At 43.3% G+C, this 6,963-nt stretch overlaps 1 non-coding gene across 1 annotated transcript; it reads left to right on the top strand.

The window, feature by feature from the left end:
* Positions 1-245: 245 nt before the first annotated feature.
* trnai-aau (transfer RNA isoleucine (anticodon AAU)) lies at positions 246-319 on the top strand. The gene has a single exon. It is a non-coding gene; the product is annotated as a tRNA-Ile (tRNA).
* Positions 320-6,963: the final 6,644 nt, after the last annotated feature.

The following is a 6,963-nucleotide window of genomic DNA, read 5'->3' as shown; positions in this document are numbered from 1 at the left end:
GCTGGTGGCGTTGCGATTGAAATTGCATGCGTCCGGACATTGTGCTTAATTTTAGATATCAGAGCAAATGGTTAACTCGAGTATGCGCGTTCGGAAAAGTACATGTTTTTTTTTGTTGAAAAGCTTTGCAACGAAAGGAAATACTTCAGACTATCGTGCGATCGATGAGAAGCAGAAAATGCAGAGCAGCCGTGGTTGTGAGCACCGGCAATATAGGCATTTGCTTTGGCGGGGCAGCCGGCGTTGGTCGGTCAGCTCAGCTGGTCAGAGCGTGGTGCTAATAACGCCAAGGTCGTGGGTTCGATCCCCACACTGGCCACATGCAGCGCTTGCGTGGTTGCTGTGTTTCCAAACAACGTGCTCCACAAAGCTGGGAGCGCCATCTGCGCAATAAAACATTTGACAGGGTTGGACGCACGACTTGATCGCCGTTCCCGTGATGACTGGTGGATGTTGCCTGCAGCAAAACATGAAATATGTGCAGTATTAGGCAGACCTGGCACCGTCTCGGAGGAGAACCAGAGTTCACGCTTCAATTCAATCAAAGATTCGTTCGTGTTATTTTCCTGGATCTCTGTTAATACTCGTCACACGACTTCCAGAGGCAATTCGTTCGCTTGCTCACCTCTCATGCATCGACACTGGTGTTATCATATCACCAGCAATATCATAGAGCCATTAATAAAAGCAAATTACTGCGGATGCTGGAATCTGAAACCAAAAGAGAAAATACTGGAAAATCTCAGCAGGTCTGGCACCATCTGCAAGGAGAGAAAAGAGCTGACGTTTCCAGTCTAACTGATTAAAGATAAAGATAAAAACAAAGGGGGAGTATTATGGAGCTATTTATACCACGCTGAGAGAAGGTGAGTCAAGGCTCCAGATGCAAAGGTGATAATGACAGTGCATGGAGAGATTAAAGGGAGATTAAGAGGCGTGAATGACCCAGGCTGAAGCCAGCGCTATGTGACAAAATATGTGAGGGATGGGTGAAGCAGAGACAAAATGGAAAACAGGGGAGAAGGGTAGCAAAGCGGGAAGAGGAGAGGAAAAGGTATTGAGAGAGTGGGGAGCGAGAGAAAGAGAGACAATCAAGAAATGAGGTACAGAACAGTGAAAAAAAAACACAACTAAAAAAGTTAAATAAAATAATTGAAATAAAATTACCTGAAGTTGTTTGAATTCAACAACTTCAGACAATTTTACTTCTTTTTATTTATTTATCTTTTTTTATCATTTCACCGGCACTATCATAGAGCCATTAGATATGGACAGCACTGAAAACACAGTCTTCGGTCGCACTCGCCCATTCCGAACAGATATCCTCAACTGATCCAGCCGCGATTGCATGCACTTGACCCATTTCTCTCTAAACCTTTCCTATTCAAGTACACGCCCAGATTCCTTAACAGTATTGGAATTATACCATCCATCACCAGCTCGTCTGGTAACTTATTCCAGAAACGCACCACCCTCTGCGTGCAGCCGTTGCCCCTCACTGCCTTTCGAATTCTCACCCTCCCACACCAGATTTATACCCTCGAGTTCTGAACTGCCCCACCTGAGCGAAAGGAACTTGTCTATTTACCCGATTCATTCCCCTCATGATTGAAAAACCTCCATAAGATCAGCTCCCAGCCTCTGACGCGCCAGGCGAAATAGTGAGCGAGTGTTCAGCCTGTAAACGTTTGCACCTTTTCCATTTTCAAATGTAGGATGATGTAGCATGCTGTCTGAAGCAATCATTTTAGCAGCTGACCTGTCGCTGACAAACTCTGCAGGAAGGCCTGACAACTTGCTAAATATGCTGTCAAACGAAGATTGCATAAGCAACATGAGTCATTGAGCAAAACGTGCAATTGACTTCTGAGCTGTTGCTGACAACAAAGCAACTGCGTCGTTCGGGAGCAGAAAGAACCCCACCGATAGATTACAATTCAAATGCATTCGGCATAAGGTTCGTCGCAGTTAATCAGCAGCACATAACCCTGACTCCAAAGGTCTGTGAGTATCCAGAAGAACAGTGATCGATCGTTGAAGGGACGTTTCTCCAGACGAAATTTGTCAACGTGACAAGCTGCAGCTGAGCTGGTGGCGTTGCGATTGAAATTGCAATGCCACCATGCATTGTGCTTAATTTTAGATATCAGAGCAAACGGTTAACTCGAGTATGCGCGTTCGGAAAAGTCAATGCTTTTTTTGTTGAAAAGCTTTGCAACGAAAGGAAATACTTCAGACGATCGTGTGATCGATGAGAAGCAGAAAATGCGCAGCCGCATTTGCTTTCATCGCACCAGCTGCGCTCATTGGTTCGCTCGGCTCTAACCAGTGCGCCAACGCTGCACATGGTCAGTGTGGTGATTGAACCCACATTCTTGGCGTTAGTCGCACCATGCTCTAACCAGCTGAGCTAACCAGCCAATGCCTTCTACCGGGCGAAAGCAAATGCCTATATTGCCGGTGTTCACAATCACGGTATCAAGGTTTCCTGCCCCGGGGAGCCACCAGGAACTCTTGATAAACTTGAAGGTGGGACCCTGTGGGGAAGAGGTAGCCTTCCTAGTAGTTACGGGGGCAGCATGGTCGTCGCTGAATTTTAAACCAAAGAAAGTAGGAATGTCAACACGGTCAATTACTGTTTCCAGGGGTTCAAGGGGAAGTATTTACTGTTCCAGTATTTGAACCTGTGATGATCGAAGGTCCGAAGGATACAGTTACAGGGGAACAGTTGTATATCCCTGATATAGGAAGTAACTTACTAGGGACAGATTTAATTACCCTCTTAGGAGTGGAGACTTGAATTCAGGAAAAAAGAATTAGTTGTACAAATGGCAATGTTGACAGAAGATGTGGAGAGAGATGTAGACCCTATTATATGGGCTAGAGAAGGGAACCGTGGAAAAATGCAGATCCGTCCCTTAGAAATAAGTTTAAAAAGGTAAGGGGATGTTGTTTATGAGCAACAATATCCCATGTCCATAGAAGGTAAACGAGGACTGCAGCCACTAATTGAGGGGCTAGAGATGGACTGTTGGAGCTAACTATGTCTCCTTATAATATCCTAATTCCACCAGTGCGTAAATCCGATCGAAGTTATCGATTGGTGCAGGAGTTGAGAAATTTGAATTGTACGTTATTAAGTACGATCCCTCATGACCACAAATGGTTTAGTGTGATAGATTTAAAGGATGTCTTTTGGGAGAAAAGTCGGAATTTTTTGCCTTTGAATGGAAAGATCCCCAAAAAAGGATGGAAACACCAATACCAGTGGACCGTGCTCCCCCAGGGGTTTATGCAATCCCCAAATTTATTTGGCCACATGTTAGAACAAATATTGGAGAAATTTAGCAGCCCCAAGGGAACTACCTTGTTGCAGTATGTAGACGACCTCTTAGTAACAGGAAAGAGAAGAGAAAGAGTAGTAGAAGCCACGAAAAAAAAATTGAATTTCCTGGGTCAACAGGGACCGTGGGTATCTAAAAACAAATTACAATATGTGGACCGAGAAGTGAAATACTTGGCACATTTAGTTCGTGAGGGAAGCCTGGAAGGGTTAAAGGGAATAGTGGGGAATCTGCTGCCAAGAATAAACGGGAATATCATAATTTTGGGGTTTTACGGGATATTGCAGATTGTGGATTGATTCTTATGCTCAAATGACGAATAAATTATATCTCAAACTATTAGAGGAGGAACCAAAGTGTCTGAGTTGGGAAGAAGAGGAAAAAAAACTATTTAAGAATTCAAAAGAGATCTGATCCATGCCCCCGGGTCAGCCTTACCTTCTCTAGATAAACCTTTCCATCTCTTTGCTACCATATATTAAGAGCGCGGCTTTGGGAGTATTAACCCAGAGGTGGGGAGGAATGAAACAGCCAGTAGCATATCTTTCAAAGCTATTGGATCCAGTATGCCGGGGGTGGCCTGAGTGTGTGCAGGCTGTGGCTGCCACTGCACTGTTGGTGGAGGAAAGCAGGAAGCTTACACTTGGGTGCTGACACTTGTAAGCACCCCACACCAAGTGAGAACGATCCTAAACCAAAAAGCTGGATGATGGTTGACAGACTCACGGGTTCTGAAATATGAGGCAATATTAGTAGAAAAGGATGATCTAGTGTTGGTCACACATAATTCTTTAAATCCAGCTGCCTTTCTTTGGAAAGGGGAAGGAGACTCTCCTTAGAATCCAGAGCACTACTGCCTTGACATTATAGAATACCAAACTAAGGTCTGCATGGACCTGAGAGATGTTCCGCTTCATGCAGGAGCCTGACTGTTTATAGACAGATCATCCCGGGTGACTGAAGAGAAAAGACATAATGGGTATGCAGTTGTAGACGGGCTGAAAGGTGGTGTGGTAGAGGCAGGAAGGTTGCCACTTGCGTGGTCAGCTCAGACCTGCGAACTCTATGCATTGGAAAGTGTCCTTAGGGCGTTAGAAAATAAAGAGGGAGCAGCACACAGTGACTCTAAATATGTATTTGGTGTTGGAACTTTCGGAAAGATCTGGCAGGAAAGAGGACTGATCAATAGCCGGGGGAAGGAATTTGCACACGAGGAGTTGATTAAACGGGTCTTGGAATCCCTATTACTCCCCTGAGAAATAGCGGTAGTGCATGTAAATGGTCATCAGAAAGGAAATGAACCAGAAGTTAAGGGGAATAGATTAGGCGATAAAGTGGCTAAGGAAGCAGGCCTGGACACACAAGGAGTGCTAATTCATTCCCTAATATCTCCTGTTCCTGATCCCCGGAAGCTCTTATATTTACTGAAAGAATTGAAAAAAGAATTGACAGATTTTGGGGCTGAAAAAAAAACAGCAGATGGGCATTGGATGTTACCTGATGGAAGGGAAATGTTAAACAAAATGATGATGCGAGACATTATGGCTGTCCTACATCAAGTCAGCCATTGGGGAGTACAAGCAACGTATCTTTTAGTTCTTAGGGAATATGGATGTAAAGGAATATATACAATTGCTAAACACATATGTGAGGGATGTATCATATGCAGAAAGGTAAAAAATAAAGTCGTGAGAAAACAGACCTCGGGAGGAAGAGACCCGGGATTGAGACTCTTCCAGAGTACATAAGAAGATCATACTGAACTACCCAGAGCAGGAAGTCTAAAATATATGCTGGTCATAGTAGATCATCTATCTGGTTGGGTTGAGGCTACTGCCACTGCGAGTGTGGTGTGTAAAACAATATTGGAGCACATAATTCCCCGATATGGGCTAGTGAACCATATAGATTTCGACCAAGGAACTCATTTTACCTCTACAGGAGATAATGAAAGGGTTGGGAATTTCCTCAGGAAACAGAGTTTATTGGCACAGACTCCACCCCTTGAATTCACCGTTCATCCCATCCGGCCGGGAGATTGGGTCTTAGTAAAATCATGGACAGAGACTAAATTGCAGCCGGACTGGGAAGGGCCATATCAGGATCCTTTGATTACCGAAACGACAATAAGGACAGCGGAGAAAGGCTGGACTCACTACACTCGGATCAAAGGGCCAGTGAAATCTCCAGTTGAGGAAGAAGTCTGGACAGCCGAATCAACGGAAGACCTGCTGAAACTCAGGCTGAAGAGACTTAGAGTAACTGATTATACAGTGGCGACGCGAGCGCAGGATTATTTCTGTAGGATTGTGTATTAAGTTTTATTGTACTTCAGCAGAATTTTTAGAATGCTGGGGATCTTAGAGTTATGATGCGAGCTCTCTTCGTATTGGGATTTTGTCAAATATAATTTCATATGTACTATTAACGGTCCCTGCATCTGATAATCCGCAAGAAATAGACACTGATGCATGCAGTTTAGTAAATTGTGGGATGTAGATAATCAGAGACAGTACCGCAGCTCAGAGATACATCTTAAGTCCTTTGGGGATGGTACTTGGTATAATGGTCTTGGAACAATACACAGGGCCACCTTCTGGTTTTCTCCCACAATCCAAAGATATGCAGGTGAGGTAAATTGACCATGCTAAGCTGCACGTTCTGTTCAGGGATGTGTAGGTTATATGCATTAGTCAGGGGTAAGTGTCCAGTAATCTGAGAGCAGAATGGTGCTGAGTGGATTATTCTTTGGACTGTCAGTGTCGACTTGTTGGGCCAAATGGCCTGTTTCCACACAGTAGGGATCGTATAAACTTAGAATTGTGTTTCGTGAAACAAAACTGACCATTTTTTTTAACTGTTGCATTAAAAACTTACCTTTAACTGTCAATTGTCAATATGTAAAATATCTCAATGTTACTGAAATCAATGTTCAAACAAAACACTGCACATAAAGCCGCACAAAGATCTTCATGACCATCTAATTACTGTTCAGTGGAATAATCACAGTAAAATTTTACTGTTTCTGAGATCAATCCCCACTATCACAGTAAGGATCAGGTTATCATTCCCTTCAATAAATGCAATCGTTGTCCTCTGGTATTTCAGTTCAGTCGTTATACACCATACTGGTTGTTCAAAGCATGGTTATTCTTTATTATGAAGGGCCAAGTGTTCTTACGGCAAGAGATGTTGTTCGATCTGATTTGATGCATGTTCTCAAACAAGTTTTCACTATAAATATTGCAAAAAATGTGTTTATTTGGTATTGTTCAGCTGCTGATGCTAACATTTTCAGTTCATGTTCATTAAGCATATTTGGAGAAAGTGAGGAAAGCTGTGGTGTTGCAAAAGTGCAGGCACATTCAAAGAGCAGGAGTATCGAAAAGATTCCTGATGAAGGGCTTATGCCCAAAACATCGAATCTGCTTCTCCTTGAATGCTGCCTGACCTGCTGTGCTTTACCGGTACAACGCTCTTGCCATTTGACTAAATATTCAGAGACAATACTAAAAGTTACCTCTGTCAATTTAATTGACAGTGCCTTCTATTCACGGAACGTTTGATGTTAATTGCTCCTCTTTTTCTTCTTAAATCTGATACAAATTTCAAAATACAG

Source organism: Chiloscyllium punctatum, chromosome 16 (assembly GCF_047496795.1).
Source record: "Chiloscyllium punctatum isolate Juve2018m chromosome 16, sChiPun1.3, whole genome shotgun sequence".
Lineage (NCBI taxonomy): Eukaryota > Metazoa > Chordata > Chondrichthyes > Orectolobiformes > Hemiscylliidae > Chiloscyllium > Chiloscyllium punctatum.
The sequence above is the reverse complement of the archived record's forward strand: the minus strand, read 5'-3'. Positions and strand labels throughout refer to the sequence as shown.